Here is a 27390-nt window from a genome sequence, read left to right on the forward strand (position 1 = left end):
TGCCTTCATGGACAAGTAAATTGCTTACATGATGAATTATCTTTACCCTCTTTAAAACCTGTGTGCAAATCAACAGTTCTAGCTACGAGCCGTACTTTTGCACCATAGAGTATTTCCAACTGGTCGGGCAGCACACCTACATCAGTTTAACTTCATGCATCACTTGACAGGGATTCGTTGTGCCAAACAATTGTCACTTGTTTTCTGCTCCTTTTTTCTACTCACCACCTCTGCCCCTCACCCTTCACCCATCCACCCACCCACCCATCCTTCCATCCATTCAACCCTTCAGTAGGCACTCATGTTACAATAATGAACGACACAATTCCTGTCTTCAAGGAGCTCACCATCCGTTGTGCAAAGTAGACAAGTTAGCAGAAATCACCAGAAAGGGTGAGAAATGCTATAGGAGAGGTAAGTCAAGGGTGCCATGAGAACACAGAAGAGGGGCACCTGACACCATGCTGGGGGAGGGCGGATACCTAGTCCAAATCACAGGAAATGCACTGTTATTTCTGTAAAGTCATATTTTGTATCGCTGAATTCTTAAATTCTTGGCCATCATGTGTAGGACACAGGCACAGAGAGAGGTGCACAATTTGCAGGTGTAACTACATCTCTCTATATCCTCCTTCAGTCTTCCCTTGGAACTAAATAATATGTTCAACAATTAGGACAGTAGTGAAAATATGAAATATCAGAATTCACACATCTTCCAATATAGATATTCCTACTTGTTTGGGGAATAACCTGTGTACTTAATACGCCGTTTTGATCTTGCTGGTACCATGGTTTTGAAAAGTGCAAAACTTACATCCAAGGACAGATGTCCGCATGAAGAAGGCTGCATACTTAATGACTGTCACTGGGGTCAAGAATGCTGTGATCGTCCTGGGGCTCCCTTTTTAAACCTCATCGACATTGGGGATTTCTTCACATTAGTAGGTCAGTACATGATTAAGCATGTGCCTATTTTAAGACCAAATGCAGGATACCAGAGAACCAAGGACCAGTGCAAATATCAAGAATTCCTAGGCAGCCACCTGGGAAAAAAGCCACACAATGAGAGGCTGCCTCAGAAGTAAGCACAAAATAGGGTAGAAATGAAAAGACTGTGAGTTGGTTGATAATATGAGTAACGGGGGGAAAGGAAGTCCATGTGGTGTCTTCCTTTCCCCATCTGAAGTGAATTTAATATCTGATTTTAATTTTATGATCTTATAAAATTGGGACTCCGAGGGACATTAGAGATAATTCACCCAACATGAATTTATAAATAAAAAATAGAGGGGCTCCTGGGTGGCTCAGTCCGTTAAGTGTCCAACTTCGGCTCAGGTCATGGTCTCATGGGTTCATGAGTTCGAGCCCAACACTGGGCTCCGTGCTGTCAGCTCAGAGCCTGGAGACTGCTTCGAATTCTGTCTCCCTCTCTCTCTCTGCCCCCCTCTCTCTTTCACAAAAATAAATAAAACACTTAAAAAAAAAAAAAATAAAGGTCCAGAATAATGAATCAATGGTCAAAGCCATGCTTTGAGTAAAGGTCAAGGTCAGAACCAAACACCAGGCTTTCAAACTCCCATGACCCTTCTCCTATGACCCTGCAGCACTGTCACTAAAGGTGTGTCTAAAACCTTACCGTGACCAAGAACTCTAATTGCCAGCACCTCTATGAGAGCAAATTCGTCACTAGCCAATGCAAGCAATGGCTGCAAATCTTGGCTTTCAGATTTGAGTGCACAAGAAACAACAGTTTGTTTGGTTTTGTGATGCCTACATTTAACTTTAGGGTCTCATTTCCTCCTGTACCGGGTCACATCAAAGCCCTGAAGTGCCTCGTGCCCAGACAGTGAGGTGGGATGGAAACATTAGTGTGAGGATACGGCCCCTGGTCACCGCCATCTATTAGCGGATACGTTTTTGGTGTTCACCAAAACGTTCTCCTTCCATCTGGTTTCCCGGTGGCAGTTCATGACCTACATCTTCCTTGTCCCAGCTGTAGGCCCTCTGGGTACAGCGGCCCCTGGGCCTCTCTGGCCACAAAGTCAACATTCTGAGCTGTTGCCTATTCTGCACGCGGGGAGAGTCAGCACAAGGTCAAGGAGCCCGTGCCGAGGCCCCTCAGAACTGTCCGCCTAAATCCCTGGGGAAAACATTCACCTGCCCGTCTAGGGTGACTCTGGGTTAAAGCTACTTTCCCGGATCCCCCCAGGGAATTTCAGGGGCGACAGGAGACCCGCAGGGGGGGCGTCCCCAGCATATCTGGAGTCTCTGTAGGGACCCTCCACGACCCCTCCAACCTGGGACTCACAGCTGGGCACCCACTCGGAGCCCTTCTTCCCTTCCCCAATCTCTAGAACCTTTTTTCAATCTCCGGGAGGCATGGAACAAAAACTGGCCCCAAGCTACTATTCTGCCAAGTGTATTGTTCACACCCTGAGTTCTTCTGAAACTCAAGCCTGAGTTTCCCCTCTTCCGTTGCACTACATCTGCCCTAAGGCAACAAGCGTGCAGCTTTCCGAACTGGGAGACGTGCATGGAACAGCAGCAAAGAGCAGTAAGTCTGCCTCCCCAGCCAAGGTCAAGGTGGCGGACAGCTGGAGTCCTCACACGGTCCCCTGTCGGGCCTCGCTGCTCGTCCGCTGTCCCTCTCTCGCCCCACGCCCGGTCACGTTCAAAAGGCCAGCCACAGAGGAGACCACGTGAAACAACAGGCGGTGGGGAATCAGCACATCGTCGCCCCTCCCAGGGGTAGAACACAACCCGCTGGCGATGTGTCAGCAGCCTTTCCTTTCGCTCTGAAATCCACCCTAAGACGAACACGTCCTCGCTCAGCTTCCCTGTCCTTATCTGTCCGACGCAGACGGCACGCTGCCTATGAAGATTGCAGATGTGATCTGGGGGTGTAAGCCCTTAGCCAGCGCATGCATATAGCCGTTGCACAATAAACAGCAGCCAGTGGCTGGCCCTTTCTCTTCTGTATCGTCATTAATCTCTTTTTTAAGATGGTGACACTTCCACCGGGCATCCTTCTGAGTTTCCCAGCTGGCTCAGGGAGTGACGACTTCCCAGGTCATAATTCTGGTCACTCCGCAGGCCGCGTGGAGGAGGTGTGTTTGAGAAGAGCCTACGTGCGTATAAGATTATCTAGGAAATGTGAACGATTGCTAACAAAAGCGATTTGGCCAGGGTGTGAATGACTCAGGGCAAGCCTGTTTCCATTTCTAGAAAAACAACTCAAACCACTTTGTCTTAGTGAGACTGAGTCTGCTGCACAGTTGCTCTGAGTTATGGCCCATTCTGTACATGGTGCAAACCAGGGGCTCCCTGACTCAGTAGTCAGTACTTTCTCCAGGGATTATCATCCGGGTGTCGCAAACGCAGGCTTCCGGGGGCGCCTGGGTGGCTCACTCCGTTAAGCCTCCGACTTCAGGTCAGGTCATGATCTCATGGTTGGCTGGTGAGTTCGAGTCCCATGTCAGGCTCCCTGCTGTCAGCACAGGATCCGCTTCGGATCTTCTGCCCCTCTCTGTCCCTCCCCTGCTTGCACCTGCTTTCTCTCTCTCTCTCTTTCAAAAATAAATAAACATAAAAAATTTTTTTAAATAAGAACAACAAATGCAGGCTCCCAAACACACTCCCAGAGCTCTCCATTGGGAATCATTGCCATAAAGAGCTTCCCAGAAGGGGAAGAATTTCAGGACACGGAACCCATCGGCAGGCACTGCGCCCGAGAATTCTCCCGAAGGTGGGGTAGACATTCCGAGCAACCACAGGCACAGCCACACAAGGCTCTCGTGCACGTCCTGCTCAATGTGTCCCAGCCTGACATGCTGCCCAGCCTCACACTGGTCAGAAATAGACAGCAAACCTCTGCCCAGCCCGCGGCTCCATCTGGGTTTTCCAGAGATTTCCCTCTGGCGGGGGGCGTGCCTGCGACCTTCAGATACTGGTGCCGAGTGACCAGACTGACACAATCACCATACTTTCTTCATTTTTCACATTCATAAGACTAGGGGCTGTTTTGACCAACAGTCTCCTAAAACGGCATTTTATATAAACTTGGAGCTCGCACTGACTCTGCCCAGACCGGCACCTCCTGGAATAGGTTCCCCTTCGTGGAGCCCTCGCCAGGGTAAACAGTGCATGGCACCAGTGTTCTTCCAGAACTCCACTCAAGCCTCACCACTCCAAACTGTCTAAAGACCTAGAAACTCACATGAAATTAACCCGGTTATTCCCACATGAATCTACTAAGTAAATGATAACCCCAGGATGTACATTAGCACATGAGCAAATGGTTTCCATTAGGTCAAATAGTGAAATAGGTCAAATAGGTTTCTCTCTCTCTCTCTCTCTCTCTCTCTTTCTCTCTCACTCCCTCTCTCTCTAAACAAGAAAATTCGACGTCACGCACCAAGAGCTAGATAAAGATCAGTGGCTTAGCCAAACAACACAAGAGTAAAATAACAGCTCAGAGCCCTCGAGTGCATCATGCTCCATCCAGAAGCTTCACCTACATTAACTCAGTCAACCCTGTGAAGTTCATACTGCTATTATCCCCCAACTGACAAATGAGGACACTGAGACACTCAGTGTCTCACTGCCAAAGCGGTGAAGTTCATGCTGCTATTATCCCCCAACTGACAAATGAGGCACAAAGACACTTAGGCCACACAACTAATGATTGGCCACCAGATTCCAACCTGGATTCCAACCCAGGTGGTCTACCTCCTGAGTCTACTCTTTGTGACATGGATGTTTCAGAAGTGGAGCAGGGACGGCTCTGGATGCTGAGCTGAAGACAAAAAAGTTTTAAAGCAAAGGAAGAGGACTCTGGGAAGCACAAGAGTCGTTATAGAAATTTAAAACAACCCCTAAAGGCCACAGTCCTTTCTAAGGCCACAGCATCCAACCATCCCCTCACGTCACCCCAGCCACCCGGGTGTACTCATTAGATCTTTCCTCCATTCAACATGGCGCTTCACGGTGCCCACACTCAAGACACCCAGTATGATAATGCATCATCACAGCGAGCAATCGGGGCTGACGGGGGAAGAAAGGTACTTCCTTTGTGGAGATCAGGGATGGCAATGGCTCCTGCGTCACTCTTGGGGCCATCTGGGGGTGAGGGCTCCCAGGAGTCCAGCGCCACCTTACGGGAGTTCCTCCGATGGCACCTCATCGAGCCCAGGCATTCTGTCTGTAGAGGCCATTCCTCATCAGGCCAAAGCATGAAAACACAGGCCAGTGGCTGGATTCCGGACCTAGCTGCTTATTCCCTTCCCTCTACCACATTCCACGGAAACCATTACTAGAGAAAGCAGAGCCTCAGGCCCACACCCCCAGCCCCACCCCACTCCACCCTCAGGGAACCATGTTCACACAGGCCGGGGGGGAGAAACATCAGGTGGGGAGAAGGCACAGCCCCTAAGCCCCCTCCAGGTTGGAAGCACACAAAGACGGGTTACCAGGACAGACCCAGAGACAACGCCACCCAAGACCAGAGCAGACACGGCCGTGACAAATGGGAGACCAGGGGACATCGTAAGCTCTGTGGGAATTTCCCCCAGATCTGGCCATCAGCACCCGTTTCACATGTTCCCTGAACACCAAGAAAGTATGTCCTCACAGATGACTCATAAGGAACCTTTGAACAGAAAACCAGTTTTTTTCCATCTTGACCCAGATACCAAATACGGCATCGCTGACAGGTCAGTGGACGTTCTCTCGGCGCTGGCCGTGGCGGTGACGTGCCAACTCACAAAGACGTGCTCAGATCTGAGAGTCAGAGGGCAACCGGCCAAGAGAGGCATGTAGGCAACAGCACCTGTCTGATCTGAGGAGGGCACTTGGGTATTTGTCCTGGGTTCCTTTAAACAAGGTCGGGTTCTCCCTGACCGGTATGATGGCGCAGGGGAGGGGATCGTGATGTCCCACAGATGGCACGAGGCCTGAGACAGGCCTCCCATTTCACCCGCTCTCCGGCCCACAGTGGGGCAGAGACGCATCCACCCATCCACCTTCCCTCGGCCTGACAGGGCACCGGGCCACAGCAAAGACTCAAAACCCATGCCTTCAGAGAGCACAACACACAATCAGCAAAAAATACATCTATTTGGTTCAAAGGTTTCTGGGCAGGAAATGTCAAAGCATGAGGTATCTTGATGAAGGCCACCAAGGAAATGAAAGCTGTCTGGTCCCTGGAACTCAGCCTCCCTGCTCCCCAAAAACGCCCTTCAAAGGCTCTCAGTGCAGGTCCCCCCTTAACGCAAAGCCCCATCTGCCCGCAGCCTTCCTCCCGCCCCCCTCCTCCCTCCCCCCTCCCCCAGGTCTGCAGCCTCACTCACAGCCAAAGCAAAGCGGGGTGGGGGGGGGGGCAGGGGTGCAGGTAGGGAAGGCTGGCTTTGTGGGTAAAGTAGCAGATCTTTGAGATTCTGTGATGTCCCAAAGCCACCGAGTCCGGCAGGTTGCGGGGGGGGGGGGGGGGGGGGGGGCAGGGGCTCCTCTGAGGAAGCCTCCACCGGGAGGTCCACGGACCCCACTGAGCGCTGTCAGCCGAGGCTGTACGTTGGGTGGGGGCTCTTCTGTTGCTCGTCTTGGGATGGGCAACGGGCAAGTTGGCTGTCCGGGCCAAGGGGCAGTGGGGCCCCTATAATCTTGCATCCCAGGAGGCGGCTCCGGGGCTTGGTTAGAGCCCCTCAGGGAGGATGTAGAGGGCAGGGCAGCCCGAGCACTGGGGCACCTGGGCGAGCACTGGGGCACCTGGGCGGGCACTGGGGGTGGGGGTGCAGGATCCCCGGCCGGGCCTCAGCCCGCAGCCTCATCCACCGGGAGCTGGGGGCGCCGTCCCCGCCACCCACCCCACCCCACCCCACCCCCCTCTCCCGGGATTGCGCTGCCTCAGACACCTTCGGAGGGGAAACTGAGTCTCCGTGGCCGGAGAGGTGTCGGAGAACTCAGTCCCACCTGGCAGTCTTTTCTGACTCAGGACCGATAAGGATGCGTAGCCCCGCACCGGCTGCGTCACCTGCCAGGCTAGAGGCTGCTCCCCCTGCTCCCTGCTCGGGTCCCCAGGACAGCCCTGGGGGACGCACCTGCTCCCCGCCCCCGCCCCCCGGAGGTCGCTGGTGGGAGCGGGGTGGGGGCGCGAGGAATGGAGGGGCGTGGTGGGGGGGGGCAGGAATGGAGGGGTAACGGGAGGCCAACGGTGGGGGAGCGCGGGGGAGGGGGTGCCGTGGCGGCACCTGTCTCCAGGCTGCACCCACGCCCTGCCCCGGGTGACTGCACCTGCGAGGAAGCTGGGCGGGCTCGCTCCCCTGTCTCCCCTCCCCCCCTCGGAGCCTGTGGCACCGCGTTCCTGCCTACCCGCACCCTTGCACCCTCGAGCCGGGCAGGAAAGCTGGGTTTCTGAGCCCCACGCAGGGAGGGGTGGGGTGGAGTTACTCAGCCAGCCTTGCAGGTCTGTGCAACAGAGAGACGCTCTCAAGCCCTTCTTTCTTTCTAACTTTACTGAGTATGGATGTATATACGCACACGGTTCTTGCAGAAAGAAGTGTGGAGAAATGACTCAGGGCTCATTTATGTATTTAAGCGTATTCAATAAAAAAATGGAAAATAAGCAACCACGTATCCCAAGCCCGGGTTTCAAAGGCCTTCTTCCCCATGGCGGGTAAATCCATAAGATGAAATCATCGCAAAAGCCAGAGCCTTGTGGAAGGGGATGTAGAGAATCTTCCTACAGGAACAGTCTCCTTCCTCAGCTGGAGGTGTGGAAAAACGGGAAACCGGTGACAGCTTATCTTAAAAGTTAGATAAGAAAAACCAGGGCAGGCCATCTGGTATTTACCTTCTAGGCTTTTACCTGCTAGAAATATTTATCCTCTGTTACCTGCTCTACTATATTTAGGGTCTCACTGGGTTCCTGGACCTTTTCTGGCTTGTTTTGTTTTTCTTGGTACCTTCCTTGTTTGATGTAAGCAAGCAGTTTTAATTCCACTTAAGGCCTGTGAACGTTCCCTTCCCCACCCCATCCTACAGTCTGCCCTCTCTGAACAGTAAAGTCAATTTTCCAGATGTGAAATAACATTGAATAGTAACTATATAATCAGCATAAAAAACTAAGTGCTGGGTTACACCACAGGAAAATACCTTGCATTTTCTGCCTGGTTTCTGTATTATTTCTTCGAGCTCCCAGGGTAGCCCCCACTGTTGCCATATTTACTTACTGATGTTTAGTGCCTTACTAGAAAATCCCAATTTCCAACTGAGGGAATGAATGCATTCTAAACGTGGCATGCAAACAAGCTGATGGGATAGAGAGAAGACATGAGTGTTGTTGGTTTTTTTTTTCCTTTCTACAGATCCGTTACTCCAGGTGGGAACCGGGGGACCCGCCATGCTGTAGACTGACTTCATCTATCTGCCCGTCTGCTCCTCTGGTCTCATAGGTTAGTTTCGTGTCTGTGGCATATTTCATACTGAAATGAGGATTATTACCTTGCTCAAATCATTATTAAATTACACCGTGGAGCAGAGGAAGGACATAAACCTAGAATGCTCGTGTTCACACAAATGCCCAGCCGAAAGCAGGCAGCATGTCACCTGGGCACCACACCCTGCGTGACTCATCAGCCCCTACTCCAGTGTCAGTCCTTGACCAGACCTGCTTCCTCCCTAAGCTGGCATACTTGAGTTCTGACTCTGAAATGATGTCAGGAGTCCAACTCACGTCTCCAGGCATTAAGTGTCTGGGCATTAAATCCCACCCACCTTACCACCTGAGCCACAACGGCTAACCATACTGACGTGACCAGGTACAAGTTTGCAGTGAGGTGCATAATATTTGGATCAGTGGCATAAACCACACCGGGCCTACAAATGGCATTTTCAAAAACCAGTGAGTCCCTGAACTTCTGGGTCTCGCATGGGTCCCTTCCACCCCAGAAACGTCATGCCCCCGCCAATCCCAGTCATGCAGGCATCTTTCCACTGCACTCCATGCATGCATGACTATGCATCGACACACTAAATTCACCCCAGTGTTTTTCTCAACTACTGACTTCCTGAAACAATCAGAAGATAGAGGGACTTCTGATCACTTTGTGATTTCGTTTGGTCTTTTTTTTTTAATTATTTTTTAATATTTATTTATTTTTGAGAGAGACAGAGAGAGAAAGCATGAGCTGGGGAGGGACAGAGAGAGAGGGAGACACAGAATCCAAAGCAGGCTCCAGGCTCTGAGCTGTCAGCACAGAGCCCGACACGGGGCTCGAACCCACAAACCATGAGATCATGACCTGAGCCAAAGTCGGACGCTCAACCGACAGAGCCACGCAGGCGCCCCCCATTTGGTCTTTAAAACCCAACTTAGGTTGGGGAAATCAACATCGTTATTCAGTAACCTAGGACTTATCTGGCACAACATGTGGCTTACGCTCAGTAAACATTCCTTGTTGGACCCACAATTGCCAGAAGAACCTGCCATGTTTACACTTTTTCAGTTTGAATGTCCCTTAAGGTATGTGTGTTTGGCTCCCTGATTTTCTTCAGCCCTTTACTCTTCCTGTACCCCCAAGGCTCCCTCCCCTGTGAGAGCTGGCCTGGTCACCTTAAATGAGTCTGCAGGGGGACCCCACAAAGCCAGCACGCATGCAGCACAGGACCATTTTCCCCCCTCATCTCCTCAAAAGTCTGCAGTGGCTCAGATTAAACAAGAACCGTGGGTTCCAGGGCCAGTAATAAATATTCCCTGAGTGCATGAGCAAACAAATCAAAGGATTAAAAAGGCTACGACCAGTTGTCCTTCCTCACTGTCCCCTTCTCCCTGTGTTCTGAGATCAGCGGCTCCCAGACTTTCAGATTTCATTGATTTAAAAAATTATATTAATGTCAGCTTTTCATTTAACTTCGATTCACTGAATTCGCCATGGAATTAACACACACACACACACACACACACACACAAACACACACACACACACACACAAAACCGACACTGCAAAAGAACCAACACTTCAAATCTAGTCACTGTCCAAATGAGATTCCTCATACCTGATGTAATAGGCCAATGTATTTTAAAGTCTGAATAAATATCAAGTCACTTTTGGCAGTGGTGGAGGCTCCCTAGCATGAAGTCAGAGTGCCCAACACAAACAACGCCACAGAGATGCTCTGTCTCTGAGACATGAAGGCAGTGTTTTGGGATATTTGTTGCCCTGGCCTAAAGTGCCCTCTGTCCTCCTCCAAATCCTGCTCGTCTTTCCGAACTGAAATGAGGTCCCACCTTCTCCACGAAGTCTTTCCAGGCTGCTCCAGCTCTCCCAAATCTCTCCCACCCCCGAATCCAGCATCACTTCTCGTCCTTCAAATGAGCATTTAATTAGAAGGCTGTCCTGTCGTGTTCACCGTGGTTTCACGTGGGATGTTTTGGTCTCCCTATGTGTACCTTCATGGGCAGGGCCCATGTCTTCGTCTTTTTCTTTTTCTGGGTCCTGCCCAAAAGGAGCAAGTGTAGTTTAGTCTAGAAGGAGCTCAAATATCCTTGCCAATCGGTTGATTAGTTCTTCCCACTGATGGAGTCTTCATGGCAGTCCCTTTGTGACCAGACAGGAATCTGCCGTCGGTACTGGGGAACAGATTCTACCCTGACCTCATACTCCAGTCACTGCACTACCTTCTCATAGGATTCCAGTTGAGGAGTTCAAAGCCGGGTTGGGGAAGGGTGCCTGGGTGGCTCAGCCAGCTGAACATCGGACTCTTGACTTCCACTCAGGTCATGATCTCATGATTCACGAGTTTGAGCCCCGCAGAGGGCTCCACACTTACAGTGCAAAGCCTGCTTGCGATTCTCTGTCTCTCCCTTTTTCTCTGCCCCTCCCCTGCTCACGCACGCTCCCTCTCTCAAAATAAATAAATAAACTTAAAAAAGGAATTCAAGGGGGAAAAAGTGAGCGGTGGTTCCTTGCAATACGTTGTACCTCCTACCCAAACAAGTAGACTACAATATGGAACACAGGCGGTGTGAAAGACAAGGCTGGTGGGACTCAGAGAAAAATGGAGTTTTCATCAAGGTGACGGGGCAGTGTTGACGGAAGGCACCCAGTTGTGGAATCCACCAGAGCGGGACTCCGCTGGTGTGTCTGTCATCCGATAATTGTAGGACTTTAGGCACTGCCCTGCTTTCTACCCACCGTGTGGTCAGCCTGCACTGAGGTCTGTCCAGAAAGCCACTTGGTTCACACATGCGGAGTCATATCCTCCGTCAGGAATAAAGATGCCTCCTTCGTTACTCACCGTCTCCGTTCTTAATATGCTCGGAAGCCAAGCAGGGAAGAGGGGTGCCCATTTTGGGGAGAATGACATCCGCAGTACCCAGGATAGACGGGAGAGGGCTGAGATGGAGGGGAGAGAACTGACTTTGAAGTCTCTGCAAAGGACGAGGGATGTGCTGGCGAGGCGCAAGTAGACAAACGAGAGAAGAAGTGGAAAGTCCTCCCCCCCACCCCCCCACCGGGGACTGGCTCTTGTAAGATCCAGGCAGGATCCAGGGGCTGTGATACAGGGAAGGATGGGACGTGGGTTTCGGTTTTAGGACTGAGAACTTGTCTTGATGGGAAAAGCCAGTGGAAAATAGAAATGTGGGGCTGAGCCTCAGGAGATGGGAGAAGGGTATCGCATAGAAACAAAAAACTGGCACGGAGTCGTGGATAAAACCCAGGGGGAGAAAACGTGGAGGATGAAGGGAAGTCGGTTAAGGACGGAACCAAAGAGAAGGTACGTGTCTAGGAGGCTGGAGTAGAGCAAGGGGGCGGCTAAGGACAGCAGACCCATGGCGAGAGAGGTCAGGCAATGAGGAACATAGAGACCATCGTGGGGGAGCAGTTTGAAGTAAGAGGAGACCCTAAAAGTGCTCTAAGTAAATTTTAAAAAGCTGCGGGTGAGGGTCAAGGGAGAAGGCATGGGTTGGCCCCTGAAGGCAGTTCAGAAGCCAGGTGGAAGAACCCAACCACCCAGCTGGCTCCCGGAGGCCCACCCACCACCCTCCCCAGCAGCCAGTGTGGACCCTGAGTAAGGATAGCCAGACAGAGCCCGGTCAAGGCCGTGGGCAGGACACGCTGTCAGGCGGGGACATAGGAGCTCTGTCTCCATCCCAGCCTGGCCTGGATTCCTGCTTCCTTGCTGGATGTGGTTCCAAGGATCTGCTGGGACGGACCCTAGAGACATGACTATTTTCTCAAAGTCGTGCCTTGTAAAGCACTTAGTGAGGGAAAAGCAAAGGGGAAGAAAAAAAAAAAAAGCTACATAAAAGGAACCACAGAGACTCAAAAAAAAAAAAAAATCCTCTGATAAGCTGCATTGAAATCACCTACTTAAGAAAGAAATTAATGTTAACTGCTAAGGTCAAAGAATGAAACTAAAGACATGGCTCTGAATTTTTAACCCCATTTTGTCATTCTGGTCACACGTTATGACTTCTCTGTGGATTTGACATTGATTCCACCGTTTAAAGCAGCCATGCGGTGTCCTGGCCCTCGGGCCCTCGGGCGGGCTGGCCGGCTGCCCACCCAAGTCAGGCTATGCCGGGGCCCCCCCGGTGCATGGATCCTGCTACTGACACAGGCCAGACACTGCCCCTTATCCTGTCGGTCCCCACCTACCATTTGCCTGCTCTCTGCCAGGTGACATCCACAGAGGAAAATCCCTCTCGGGGGAATTAAGAGTCCAAATCCCACGAAACCATTTCTCCTAGAGCTGGGTTATTTTCTAAATGGGAGGTCGACGGACATGAAAGAAACATGTTACACAAAGTGCTTTAAAATTCAAAACTAAACGATACTCTTCTCTTCTGCCGTCCATCACTCCCCACTGGTTAGACTAAAGCAAAGATTTGTGGCGTTCTTTAATAAGGCTTTTGTAGCATTGAGAATATTGTCAAAGGCTCTGCAAGGCCAATTTAAGAAACTATTTTCCCAAAAGCATTTCAAGAGGAAGGAAGTGTTCTACCAATGTAATTTTTCTAATACGCTTGGGCTGAACACTTAGACATTCTAATTTCAATTGAGAACCAATCTTATTGTTCAGCATGACAGACATAATGAAAAAAGGACTCAACTTTCAGTGAACGGAAAAGAAAGCCCCTAATGCATCCATATTGCCTTGTTATTCAGCTCACGTGCTGTTATTACTATGTGCTCAATAAATACACATTAAACCTTTCACCAGCCCTAATTACTCAGATGAAAGCAAATTTTTGCATAAAGCCCATATTATTAAAATATTATCACACTCTTCCACACTAAGCTAATTGGGCACTATTTTCAGATTTTCAGCATTAAATTGAATATATTCTCAGTCATTACTTGGAGGCCAAGCAAACACATTTCTGAAGCTGTCAACACTTGGAAATCTGCCGCCTGGATCTCAGCTGCTAAGGTAATGATTGTTAAACTCCTTCTTCTGCACAGAAATGAGGAGCAAGGGCTTTTATTAAAGGCACTGCGGGCTTTCCTGATGCTTCAGCGCTCGGTGGAGACGGTGTCCGGGCTATTCTGCTGGACCAGAAGTGAGACAGTCGTGCGTTCACCGCCAGGGTGGTGGCCAGCATCTTGCTATGCTCAAGAGGGCAAAATCAAATAATTTAGTTTAAAGAGGAAGACTACTGCTTTCTCTTCCCTTTGTGCACACACGCGTGCACACATGTACCTCTCCCAGCAAAACTGTCTTGTCTCTTGTGTCCGTAACAGTCAGCTCCCCCTTGCCCGTGTCAGGAAAAGAATCACATCAACAAAAGAGAAGCTGCTATGCTTTCTTTCTTTCCGCCACTTGCAATGAAAGCCCAACATCTCTGCTCAGCCTAGCAGGGGCACACACCCCAGCCTACTTTATCAAGTTGCCTGAAAGTAATAAAGTTTTTTTCATTTTTAAGAAAGGGGTATAGATAGCCTTGTGATGAGCATTACTTCATTTAATTAAAAATACTCACACTATTGAGAGAGGTTGTGGTTGCCCACATGGTTAAGAAGTATCTTCCAAGAACGAATGGATAAAGAAATCATGGTATATAAATATACACCTACAGATAGGCAGGTAGGTAGGTAGATAGGTAGGTGATAGATAGATAGATAGATAGATAGATAGATAGATAATAGATGATAGATAGATAGATAGATAGATAGACAATAAAATATTATTCAGCCTAAAAAAAGAAGGAAATCCAGCCATTAGCAAAAACATGGCGGAACGTGGAGGACATTATAGTAAGTGAAATAAGGCAAACACAGAAAGAAGAAAACTGCATGATCTTACTTATATGTGGAATCTATAAAAACCAACTACAGAGAAGCAGAGAGTAGGACAGTGGTTACCAGGGGTGGAGACGTGGTAGAAAGGGGAGGTGTTGGTCAAAGGGGACAAAGTTGCAGTTATGTAGGATGAGGAAATCGAGAGATCTAAAGTACTGCAATGATGACTATAGTTAATAATATTGTATTAAGCACCAGAAACTTGCTAAGAGAGTAGACTCCGGATTTGTCTCATCACAAGAGAAATATGGCAACTCTGAGGGGGGATGTTAATTAGCCTGACTCTAGTAATCCTTTTCCTGTGCATCGAATCATCACGTTGTACACCTTCAATATAAATTATTTTTCTTTTTAAAAATTAAAAATAGAAGTGTCTTCCATAAGACCAAATGAGCCTACTAAGGTGGCCCCGTGGCATGTAGGTTTGCATTTCAATCTAGAAAAACAAGCAGAAGGTGAATATCTTTAGACATAGCTTTGTTATCGAGCTGGCAGAGCCATTGAGGTTTCGACACCTTCATTTCTGTAAAACCCCAATCAGTTCTTCAGGTTCAAGTCAGCATTTCCTATCTGAGTATGTCAAGGTAGCAGTTCACCCACTAGGCAGTCACTTATGCCGGGTACCAGGGCAGGCACAAAAAAAGCTTAGTAGGACTCGGGACGTGCCCTCACGCTGCTCCCGCTGGGGGTGACTGAGAAGTGTTTGCTCTTTGAGTCATGGCACAGAGTGAGTCTAGATGCTAAAAATGGCTTACTTACCCCCTGGTCTAGGAGACCTGCTGGTTAGGTTACCATTAAATGAAATGCGGGGAAGCCTCTACTTTCCAAAATAATGTACATGACTTCGATTATATAACAGTGTCTTTAAAACATTTTTTGAGCTGTGTAATATTTCAAATACACAGAAAATTATACAAATAATACAACACCCATAGGAATACATACATTTGGGATTTAATAATTCCTAACATTTTGACAAATTTCCTTCAGGGCTTTCATTTGAGAGGGGAAAAAGTGATTTTTTAATGTTTATTTATTTTTGAGAGAGAGAGCGAGAGCGCACGCGTGAGCAGGGGAAGTGCAGAGTGGGAGGGGCAGGGGATCGGAAGCGGGCTCTGCACTGACAGCAGGGAGCCCGATGAGGGGCTCGTAGCCACGTGATCTCAGGTGAGATCATGACTTGAGTCAAAGTCAGATGCTCAACCAGTTGAACCACCCGGGCACCCCAAAGGAAAAAGGTATTTTGAAAAAACAATACAGATAAGGAAGCTACCCATAGTGTTCATCTATAGACGAATGGATAAAGAAGCGATACGTATACATGCAACGGAATATTACTCAGCCATAAAAAATGAAATCTTGCCATTTACAGCAGTGTGGACGGATCTAAATGGTACACTAAGTGAAATAAGTTAGAAAAAGACCAATACCATATGATTTCACTCATATGTGGAATTTAAGAAACAAACGAGCAAAGGGAAAAAAGAAAGGGACAAACCAAGGAAGAGACTCTTAACTATAGAGAACAAATGGGTGGTCACCAGAGGGGATGGGGGTGGGGGAGCGGGTAAAAAGGTGGAGGGACTGAGAGAACACTTACTGTGATTAGAACTGAGCAAAGGACAGAATTGTCGAATCACTGCATTGCACACCTGAAAGTAATAGAACACTGTACATTAATTGTACTGGAATTTAACATTTTTAATTAAAAATTAAAAAAATAAAAGAGAAAAGAACAACGCGGATGTCTTATAGCCCTTTTTTATAAGTAATATGAATATTGTATTGCCGGTTTATAAACATTATATAAATGGCACGTGCTACTTATCTTTAATAGCTAATTTTTTTCACTTCATGCTTTGTTTGAAAACCTCATCGACATTAACACAGCCCACGTAGGGTACATTTTCCCTGCCGTATAGTATTCTACTGTTTGAACATATGACAATTTGTTCATCTCTTATCTCGGGATGCACATTCAGGTGTTTCCAAGTTCTCTGCCTTCAACACAGTGGCACGTGATGGTCCCCACTGTTTCACATCTTCCCCAACGCCCAGCCTTTCAGACTTGAATTTTTGCCCATCGGAGAGTGTAAGACACAATCTCATTGTCGCTCTCACGGGCGTGTCTCTGGGGTTGAACTTGGCCTCATATATTTGCTGTCCTTTCAAGTCTCCTGAGAATTATCTAATCACATTTTTTTTTATTGCCCACTTTGCTCTGTGTTGCTTGCCCTTACTTTAAAGGAGTTATTTGTATATTCTTTTCTTTTTTTTTTTTTTACTTTTTTGGTGACATCTTCATTAAAAGATAATTCACATACCATACAGTTCACTCATTTGAAGTGCACAATCCAGTGGCTTCTAGTATACTCACAGAGTTGGGTGTCCATCACTAAATCAATCCTAGAAGCAATTTCTAGAATTCCAGAAAATTTTCATTAGCCCCCAGAAATACTCTGTGTGCTTTAGCCCCTACCTCCAGTCTCCTCATTTCCCCAGGCAACCACGAATCTTTTTTCTATCCCCCTGGATTTGCCTATTCTGGACATTTCATACAAATGGAATCCTACAACATATGGTCTTTTGTAATTGTCCTCTTTCGTGTAGTATATTTTCAAGGTTTGTCCTTGTTGTGACATGTAACCACACTTGATTTATTTTTTTATTGTAGTAAAGTGTACATAACATAAAAGGTGCCACTGGAACCATCTTGAAGCGTACAAATTCTGTGCCACTAAGTACATCGTGATGCCACCATCACCAACATCCATCTCCAGAAAATTTTCCTCTTCCCAAACCAAAACTCTATATCCACTCAACAAAAACTCCCCACCATCCCTCTTCCCTCCAGCCCCTGGCAACTGCTATCCTACTTTCTGTCTCTATGAGTTTGACTAACTCTAAGTACATCATATAAGTGAAATTAGCCAGTATCTGTCCATTTGTGGCTGGCTTACTTCACTTAGCCTGATGTCTTCAAGGTCCCGTCCGTTGTTGTGGCTTGTGCCAGAATTTCCTTATTTTTTAAGCCTAAATAAGATTCCATCGTGTGTATAGACCACATTTTGTTGATCCATTCATTCATCTTCCATTCACGGATACTCAGGCTGTTTCCACCTTTTGGATATTACGCTGCTATGAACATTGGTGTGCAAATATATATTTAAGTCCTCACTATCAATTATTCTGGATATATACCCAGCAAGGGAATTACTGGATCATGTGACTATTCTATGTTTAATTCTTTGAGGAGCTGTCACACTGTTGTCACTTTTACATGTTCCTAATACTTATATTTTATTGATTATATTTGTGGCAATTATCTTCCCCCCCCATGATTGTCTTCATCTTTATTGTACAAAATTTTAATTTGAATATAAAATTTATGAATGTTTCATGATGACTTTTGTTTCTGGCATCTTATTTAAAATGCTTTCCCACCTGCAATGTTAGAAGATATTCTCTATTTCCACATTTCCCATGTAAATCTTTAACTTACTGGAATTGGCCTCTTTGTATGTTATGAGGTAAAGATCTAATGTGACATTTTTTTCCCCATATAGATGGTCAAATGTCTCAATCAGACGTTCCCCAGTAATTTGTAAATACACCTCTGTCCTAGATCAACTTTCCGTATGGCTCAATTTCTGGGTTTTCTGGCCTGCCCAGTTGATTGACTTCCTATTGTAACTTCAATGTACTGTCTTAATTACAACAGCTTTTTATTTTTAATAAATCCTATTATTTAGAAAACAAGTCCCACATCACATTCTTTTCCTTTAAAATTAGCTTGGTTCTTTACTCTTGGACGTGAACTTTAGAATTCTCTATTTAAGTTTCATGAATTGCATGGAATTTGTAGATTAGTATTAAGTTTGTACTGAAGCCTTTGTGATGTTGTCCCTTCCCACCCATGATACCGAGGTCCCAACTCCAACGACTTTGTTTTACCAATAAGGACCCCATTGACATTCCCACAATGGTGCAGAGAACCAAAGGAAGAACCAGCCTAGAGCCCCAGTCCCCATGTCTAAAGCTCCCGCCACTAACTTCAAATAGGGACACCCTCCAAATGACAGAGTTTTGCCTTCCATCATCTTTCTGCATAAATCCAAGCATTCATTCCTTCGTTAGCATTTTTGAGTGTTGCCAGGCCTTTCGGCTCAGGTTGTGGGCACAGATCCTCCTACAATAGGATGGGGTTATGGGGGCTGAGCGACAGCCCACAGCCCTCCCTTGGAATTAAAACTGCCTCAGAACGCTTGGTGGTCAGCGAAGAGGGACAGCGGCAGTGGCTGGGAGGAAAGAGAATGACACGTTGTTGTGGAAGGACACAGCACTGGGGTCAGAGGCTGTGCATGTGGGCCATGCTGACTCCTGTTCACCAACCCACAGGGGAACAGAGTGCAGACACCAGAGTGGGTAAACGTATTAAAACAAAGTATGACCACCGAGGGCACAGCACTCACTTCCTATGGCCAAACATTTGCTCCGTGGAGGCAAATTACACGGAAACCAAATTAGAATCAGAAGTTTGTTCAGTGACCTCAGAGCGAGAGCGTGGAGAACTGGCTACGATTTGAATGTGTCCTGATGTCAGGTGAGCCTGTTCTCATAGCAGGGCCCTGTTGACACTGGAGGTGGGCAGTCCCAGGCTGGGCACCGTCCCCAGGGTCTGCCCCCTGAGTGTTCCCCTCCAGGACTGTCGCTCCCCTTTGCAAATACACACTCTTTCCTTGGGCGTGCTCATATTGTGACCTGATTGGAGCCAGGTTCTTTTTCTCCTCTCATTTGAATGACAGTTTAAATCTTAAAGTGGGTTGTTTCCAATTACTTGTCCGGAAGAAGCCCCATTAGGCCAGCAAGGAAATCTAGGATGGAAGAAAGTAAGAGATTCACTTATTCAAGACTGCCCAGTCGGTGATGGCCTGCACTGCATTTCAAGCCAGGTTTTAATCCAACGGGAGAAATGTCTGAAAATACGAAGCCCCAAAGGTAAGGGGCTAATTTGAACCTAATCACAACAGCCTCTGAGGTTAGGAAACTTGGAAGGGAGACCCCCCAACTCCCACCCTGTATGACTTCCCATGGCGCTTCCAAAATGTGCTCACGCAAGTGCCTTCACACTTGCCGATAGCCGGGCTCTGCCCCCACCCCAGATGGTCCCAAACACACAAGAGGCATAAGACACCAAGCTACATTGTTTCACTTTTGCTGTCAAGTCACCTGTCAATCTACACAGGGTCTACTTCAGGGAGCACTGAGAGTCCTCTCCTCTAGGGCCCACAGCCCTCCTGTCCCTGCCCCACGTGCCAGAACTTTCTGGCCCCTTAGGACATCACCCCACCCCAGAGCTGCCACCCACAGTCCCTGGGCTGGTGATGACCATTATTTCTGGCCCCATCCCCAGGGCAGAGGTAGGTCTTACCTATACATCCTGGACCAGCACACTTTCTCTGACCATGGCCATGGCCCTCATCAGGAGCATGGGGTCTCTTGGCTAGCAAAGCCTCTGTGCCTTCCCTCTGTGACCAAAGATGCCCTCCTTTCCAGAACATTGGAGCAGAAGGAAGGAGGGAGTAAGGCTAGAAGAAAATTCCATCTGGCCAAACATTTAACAGGTAGGCACTGAATGCCTGGAGGACAGACATGTTGCAAGGAAATGAGCCCTAAAAGAAGTCGGGACACTAAGGCCCTAGTCCCTCTGCTACGAACTCAACCAGTAGCCTGGAGACTGTCAGTGTAACCTCTCTTTGCCTCAATTTCCCCTTCTGCAAAGGAGGAGGATTTGGGCTGGATGATCTCTGAGGTCCCTGCTATCTTTGGTAGCTCATGAGTCTCTGGCATGAGCATTTTCAAGTATTGTCTAAAAGTGACGTAAAATAAACAATAAGTTTAATAAAACATATACAAATAACTATATTCCAATGAGATGCAAGTCCCCTTAAGATTACTTCAAGATTAGCAGGGGCACCTGGGTGGCTTCATCAGCTAAGCATCCGACTTGGGCTCAGGTCATGATCTCTTGGTTCGTGGGTTTGAGCCCCGCATCGGGCTCTGTGCAGGCAGCTTTGGAACCGGCTTTGGATTCTGTGTCTCCCTCTCTTGCCCCTCCCCCTGCTCACATTCTCTCTCTCTCTCTCTCTCTCTCTCTCTCTCTGTCTCAAAAATAAACATTAAAAAAATCACTTCAACAATATTGCAAGACGATTCTGGATAACTTCACGGAAGTCACCCCTACATGACTTGTAAGAATGGATGGTCACCCAAAGCATAAAATATTTGTGTAGGAAGGGAAAAGGAAATGGCTCCTATGGTGTAGGCATCCCACTATAGTGTTTTAAGTTATTTTAGGTTTTGGCCCCACGGTAGGAGAAAAGATCTGCCTGTACCGTGTTAAATGGGTTGTCCATTTTCACATGTACATTGCACACAAGAAGGACGTTTATCCTGTGAGGTAATACAACCATGTTTATTTAGATGGTTAAGTGCCAGGCAACAAATTCAGAATGTACACGTTGTATTGACAATTCAATTTTTAAATCTGTTTCTGTTGAAGTTTCTTTCTTTTCTAACTTCTCCGGGCTACCTTCTCTTTACCTCAGGAGTTCCTGAACTGGGTCCGTGGACAGCAAGAGGCTTATTATGGATCACTTCAGAGAGTCCTTGACCCCTAAAGTTGTAGAGGATGTTTACTTTCACATATTAGCTTTCATCTGATTTTCAAAGGGGTCCTTGACCCAAAATATGGCCTCTGATGACGCTCCCTGTTCTTATACACGGGAGAAAATGTTTCAGGCAAGATCCGTATGTGAACAGGCGGCTTGGCAGAAAGAGTCTCGATTCTGGCATCAGAGAGACCTGGTTGAAATCGCGTTGCCAGCTGAACTCTACTTTTGGACAAGATACCCAGGTACTGTGACTCTCAGCTGCCTCATCTCTGTAAAATGTGGGTAATAGCATTTGCCCACTCCGTGGTGTTATTGTGCGGATAAAATTCTTCAATATCTGTAAACCCCCAGCACCTGGTTGGTGCTCAGCGGGCGGTACACCTTATGAAGTCCCTCATTGTCAAGGCAAACCAGAGCTGCCTCGCGAGAGGAACCAGCACGCCCCACAGGACCTCACGTTGCCTCGGAACTAAAACACCAGCACAAGCCAGTCAACCAAACCTCTTTGAACTCAGTGTTTCTTTGCCTTCAGGAGTGAAATTTCTCCTCGAGTGGCTTCCATGAGGGCTGACTGAGGATTTCCGTTGACCAAATGTCTAACCCCGGGCTTCCAACACCAGCCCTCATGCACACATTATAAGAGGAGAAAATGGCTTCCACACCCACCTCCACGCTCAGCCTAGATGCTGTTTTCTCCTTCCACCTTTGCCAACAAAGCCACTTCCTTGTCCTCGAGGCACCTACGGATCCTGCTTCTACTTCCTCCTTGACTTTCGTTTCTCATACCTTGTCTGTGCTAGAAACAGCTCCCACTTCCTGCTAGCCCCGCACTCTCTGAGCACTTCCTCCACGGCTGTCCTCTTTATCAGGAGCCTCCGCCCGTATCTCTAGGGGTGCTTCTGAGCCATGCCGCCTGCCTTGACTGGAAAGCCAGCAAGTTGGTAAGCTCCTACCAAATATGCTGCGTGCCAGAGGCCCAGTTGGGGACAGCGGAGACCTGCTAGTCCCCACCTCTGTGCAAAATCAATAGAAACTGAGTTTCAAGAGCTCGCTGCCTCACGCTCCCTACCCCCCTGGAATGAGGACCAGGATGAGTGTTCGTACTCAGCTCCACCACCAACTGTGAGCTTCAATCTAAGAGTCAGATGAGGGGCGCCTGGGTGGCTCAGTCGGTTGAGCATCCGACTTCGGCTCAGGTCACGATCTCGCGGTCTGTGAGTTCGAGCCCCGCGTCGGGCTCTGGGCTGATGGCTCAGAGCCTGGAGCCTGCTTCTGATTCTGTGTCTCCCTCTCTCTCTGCCCCTCCCCTGTTCATGCTCTGTCTCTCTCTGTCTCAAAAATAAATAAACTTAAAAAAAAAAATTAAAAAAAAAAAAAAAAGAGTCAGATGAGACACAGTCTGTATTTGAATGTAATGACAAGTTGGTCACTCAACACATCTCGCGGCCAGACCAGCCAAGAACTGCAGGAGGGAGAGAACGGTGGGATCCTTTCTGGGAACAATGTTGCTAAGCCCCTCCAACTCCCATGAGCGTAGATAGACCTTGAAAACTTGAGGTTCGTGTGATAAGATTGTTATATAATGATGACAACAACAACAACCTCTTATGGTTGTTACCAGGTGCTTAACCTGCATTATTTTTTATCCTTGCAATAGGGACATTATTCTTCTCATTTTTGCAGGTATGGAGTGTGAGGTTCAGAGGTAAATGACCTCCCCCTCATGGTCCCGGTAGAGCCAGGTCTGTCTGGTGCCACTGCCACCGCCACACCCCCTCTCCCAGTGTTGTTGCTTACGGCTCTAGAAGAAGAGTTCCCACAAGCCACAGGGGTCGTTAGATATTGTAAATAAGATGATGAACCAGGAAGACTTCGACTTTTCCTTTCCTGCTCTTCTAAGGCAGTCCTTCTTTAGGGACATGGTCGAAGAGGCATAAACAGACACCATAGCCAGGGAAACGGTTACCCGGACCCCAGCTAGCCCCACCTGTCCATAGAGTCTGGAGTCCTCCCCATGAGAAAAGGAGCCCATGTCAAGAAACCCAAGTCTAACGAGGAAGCGACACCATCATGATGGTCTAAGTCACTTCCCCAGGAGAGCCGTCCATACCCCAAGTCATCACGGAACCCTCACCCTCGGTCAGTAGCAGTGCTTGAGTTTCTACACTGACAAATCTGTTGAGTGTCCACGAGAACAACCAAAGTGCAGTTCTTTTCACGGGGGGTTCTGTTGGAAGCCATTTTGCAAAGTTGGAAACCCACGTTCAGTTGATCAGACTGACGGACTTGGCCCTCGGCAGGACCCAGGGTGGCCAATGGCTGAGGGCCCCCCCTTTACCCCACCAAGTGTTAGCAGGTGACAGTCCTGACTGGCCCCTCTCAAGGAAGGGCGTGCATCAAACTGATGAACGCTGCAGAGAACTGAAACAAGGCCATCTCTAGGGGCCGTTGGATTTGCTGATGAAGCAGTTCCCCCAAGTGACTGCCTGTTAGCAATGCCACAGAGGGCGTGCCTTCATCAAATCCCCCGAGACAACACCGCAGTGGACGAACACGAAGTTCACCGTCAGTGGGTGTGAAGGCTCTGTTCTGGCAGTTATTAGCTCGTGGCCTCAAAGAGGTTATTTCCATCCTTTAGACCTCTGCTTCCTCCTCTGCAGAAGACAGTTAACAAGACCTCCTTGCAAAGTTTTTGTAAGAACTAATGGGACGGTGTGGGCAATGCCTTGGCACCCGGGAGGTCCTCGATACGGGACAGCTGACATTACCGCCCCTTAGCTGAACACCCGACACTGGAGTGACCAATTACTAGGCTTCCTAACAGAAAACTCGAGAAGAGGATTCCTCTTTGTAGCCAGGGAATTCTACAGCCGCCAAGTTGTGCACAGGCCCCAAGAGGGGACTTACGGTAAAGAGCACCCCCCACCCCGCATGCACACACGTACAACAAAATTAGCGTCAGGCTCTGAGGGCCTCAAAAGAATCACAAGGCCCCGGATGCACAAATCAGATGCATTTCTTAAGAGAAGTTAAGAGGTATCTTAACTTCTCTTAATTTCCAGAAGCAGGTGCCCCAAATAACGCTCCCCCTGCGAAGGCTTGAGTCTGAGAGTTACATTAGGTGCTAACAAATTGCCGAAAGGCAGATGATTGTCTTGTAGTTTCTCACCCCCACCCCCTCCCAGCAGGTTTCGGCAACCGATTGATAGTCTCCATGGCAACTGCCAAAGCCCCGCTCAGCTGAAATCCCTGCCCCCTGCCCAGCTAGTAGGATGGTCCTCACTGCTGAGTTACTGGGCTCTTTCAGATCCCTGAACAAAGGTTATTTTGAAATGGCTTACCCGGCTGGGAGCTGAGCACTTTGTCCCTGAAACCAGGTGCCCAGATGACGAGGACTTCCCTTGAACGGTTGGAGTCTTACCAAACAGGGAATCATGGGTCTGATGATTAGAATAATCAGACGGATTGAAACAAGGAAGAACCGTAACCGGGCCATCAACCCGTGAGCACTTTTGGAGACATGTGAGCCCAACAAGTTCTACTGGGCTCCACAAGCAGCCATTGTTTAGAAGGTTTATACAATAGCACCACCTGGGAAAACCCACTTGCTGTCAGGGCTTCACAAAAGCACTTTGCTGAAATCAGCCCGGCACCGCCAGCATAAGGGCAGACCCCTGCCCGCTGCTGGGACTGTGCGGCCGCCCCTTGCCATATTCAAGAAGGTTATTTCAAGTACATTTAAGCAGGATAAAAACAACAACAACAACAAAGAGAGGAAAATCACAAACTATGTCTGGCTACAGGGAGTTCGGGGAAGCAGAGAAACCAGGCTTCCCCAACCTGCATAGTTCCCTGCCAGACCGATGACAATGACGGGGATTAAAATTAAAAGAGAAGGGACACAATGACCTTTTTCATTTAACTTCAAGGGCAAGCTCTTTTGGTTTGCAGCCACAGCGGCCAGCCCCTCACCTAAGAGTCTCCCCGGGGATCCAGGAGACATTTCAAGCCTCTCAAAAGAGCCCACCAAATGGCTTTAGAAATAGGACTAACCTTTTGCAAGGTGAGAAGTCTGGCTTCATTATTTATCTTCAGGAGAAAGGGGACAAGGACAAGAAGCAAGATGAGAAATATACCACGAAGAACACCACCAACAAAGTGAGGTAATAGCTTTGAACGCCAAAGAATAATAAATCTGCTCTTCATTCATTCAACAGGGTTTGTTAACTATTACCTCCCAGACACCGTGGGAGCGACCAGGATGTCAAGGAAAATAATTCTAGGCCTGTGTCCTTGAGGCGCCCACATGAGAAACACAGACACTAAGCAAACAACGATATTAACGGGGACCGGGGACCAGTACCATACCAGGGGTAGGAGCAGGTGATATGGCAACCAACCCCTCCACTCTGAGGTTTAAGGACAGGGTGATTTTGCTGGAAGGACACATGTGGAGACAGGATGAGAAAGAATGGTGTTGGAAGTCCAGAAACTGTTGAGTTCCAGCCACATCTTGGGACATAACTTCTACTTCCTTAGTACATTTTCTGAATGACTGCCACCTGATAGGACAGAACAGTGCAAAGATTAAAAGAAGATGTGAGAGGGGCGCCTGGGCGGCTCAGTCAGTTAAGTCTCTGACTCCGGCTCAGGTCATGATCTCACAGTTTGTGGGTTCGAGCCCCGGTGTCGGGCTCTGTGCTGACAGCTCGGAGCCTGGAGCCTGCTTCGGATTCTGCGTCTCCCCCTCTCTCTGTGTCTCTCCCCTCTTTGTGCTCTCTCTCTCTCAAAAACAAATAAACATTAAAAAAAATTTTTTTAATTAAAAAAAAAAAGATGTTGGAAACCATCCTGAGAATTTTTAGAGGAGATCCTAAAATCCTAACGCTTGAGAGCTATTTTATAATGGGCAGACTTGATGTCCTACTTCATCCGGCCACCATTTTTTGTTACCGATTAAAATTAACTGCTATTTTTTTTTTAAGTCTACCTGTTTCCTTAAAGATTTTCAAATGTATTTCTGTGTTGAAATCAATTGAGGAATATTCACTGAACACCTCCCATGTGCCATATCCTGTTTGACATCTATAAATAAGTCTTAAAAAGTGCAACTAAGCAAGAGTATATCTGCTATAAATCTCCCGGTTTCCCCCTTTCATTTCTATTCATTTGGTACTCACCAAGGAAGTGCAACTTTTTTTCTCTTCAAGAAAAGATTTAGCCGCTCATGCTTCACTGCGTTTTTATTTTCTGGGCAAAGAGAGTAACTTACAGTAGAAAGAGGGACAATGGCATTTGGCCAGAGGAGTAAATGTCGTATGTGGGGGCTGGGGTTTTACCATCCCCTGAACATGGATTTCCAAGGCAAAATCCAAAAGTTGACATTTCTGGTATTTCCACCAGGGACAGATTTGAGAGAACCAGTTGGTCAGAAGAACCAACGAAAAGAAAGCAATTCATTGGGCGGCACAGGCTCAAACATACAAAAGTGCACCTTCCTCTACGAATGCGTCCATCACCGGCCCTCCCGTGAACCTTCGCAGAAGGGGTAAGTGGCCTTCCGAGGGACTCCATGACAATGCACTGACTCAATTTCCTCCCCCTCTCTTGTCTGGGTTATATCTGGGCACTGTTTTTTGTTTTTTTGTTTTTTTTTTTCTTCAAGGGGACAGAAAAGAATGCCAAGATTACTGGTGCATGAAATGATTGAGAAATGTTTGCCATTTAAAGCCATTTCACTTCCTGCCTGATACCACAAAGAAGCTTTTTAATAAAGTTAGCCTTTCCTTTTCTTAATGTCACTATGCATGTGGCTTGTTTTGCCCATTTTTTTTTTTTGTTTTGTTTTCAAAACTGGGTATGATAAGGAAACACTTGTTTCCACTGCTTAAAACAACCATATTTCAAGACAGTCCGTTTCGACAAAACACGTCAGTGGGCATCGTGAGGAGGGCAGGGAGGAGGGGTGAGGCATGTGAGGTTGGCCCGGTGGGAAGAGAAGACGGCAGGCATAGGGACCCGGGTCCTCACCCCGCTCTGAAAGGGACTGACTACCACCAAGTTCCCAGGGGAAGCTGAACCCTCAGGCTGTGGACAGACAATGAACAGTTAGCAGCTCCCAGGGCGAGGGCCACCCCCCTTTGGCATTTGCCCATGCTTATCAAGCCCCATGGATGGCATGTGACTTTTGGCGGCTCCGGCCAAAAAGAAAAACAATTAGAAGAACCGCTTTAAGGTTTCCCCAGGATAATTCCCAAAGCAGGGAGAAACCATACCTTACACCGGCACTGCTCTGGCCAAGCCACACTGCTGCCACGAAAACCCGAGCTGTCCACGTGACTCGCAGAACATGTAGTTTAAAATAATACAGCGACTGCCTCTCCCGTCTTTCCTACGTGCCAGGTACTACATACGCA

At 48.0% G+C, this 27390-nt stretch overlaps 1 long non-coding RNA gene across 1 annotated transcript in view; it reads right to left on the bottom strand.

Annotated features, from left to right (window-relative positions):
- Positions 1-25724, bottom strand: part of LOC131484318 (uncharacterized) — a 76228-nt gene extending 50504 nt beyond the window's left edge. The window contains exon 1 of the long non-coding RNA XR_009248163.1: positions 25028-25724. This is a non-coding gene — a long non-coding RNA (uncharacterized LOC131484318). The remainder of the gene's footprint in view (positions 1-25027) is intronic.
- Positions 25725-27390: the final 1666 nt, after the last annotated feature.

Source organism: Neofelis nebulosa, chromosome 9 (assembly GCF_028018385.1).
Source record: "Neofelis nebulosa isolate mNeoNeb1 chromosome 9, mNeoNeb1.pri, whole genome shotgun sequence".
NCBI classification, from domain to species: domain Eukaryota; kingdom Metazoa; phylum Chordata; class Mammalia; order Carnivora; family Felidae; genus Neofelis; species Neofelis nebulosa.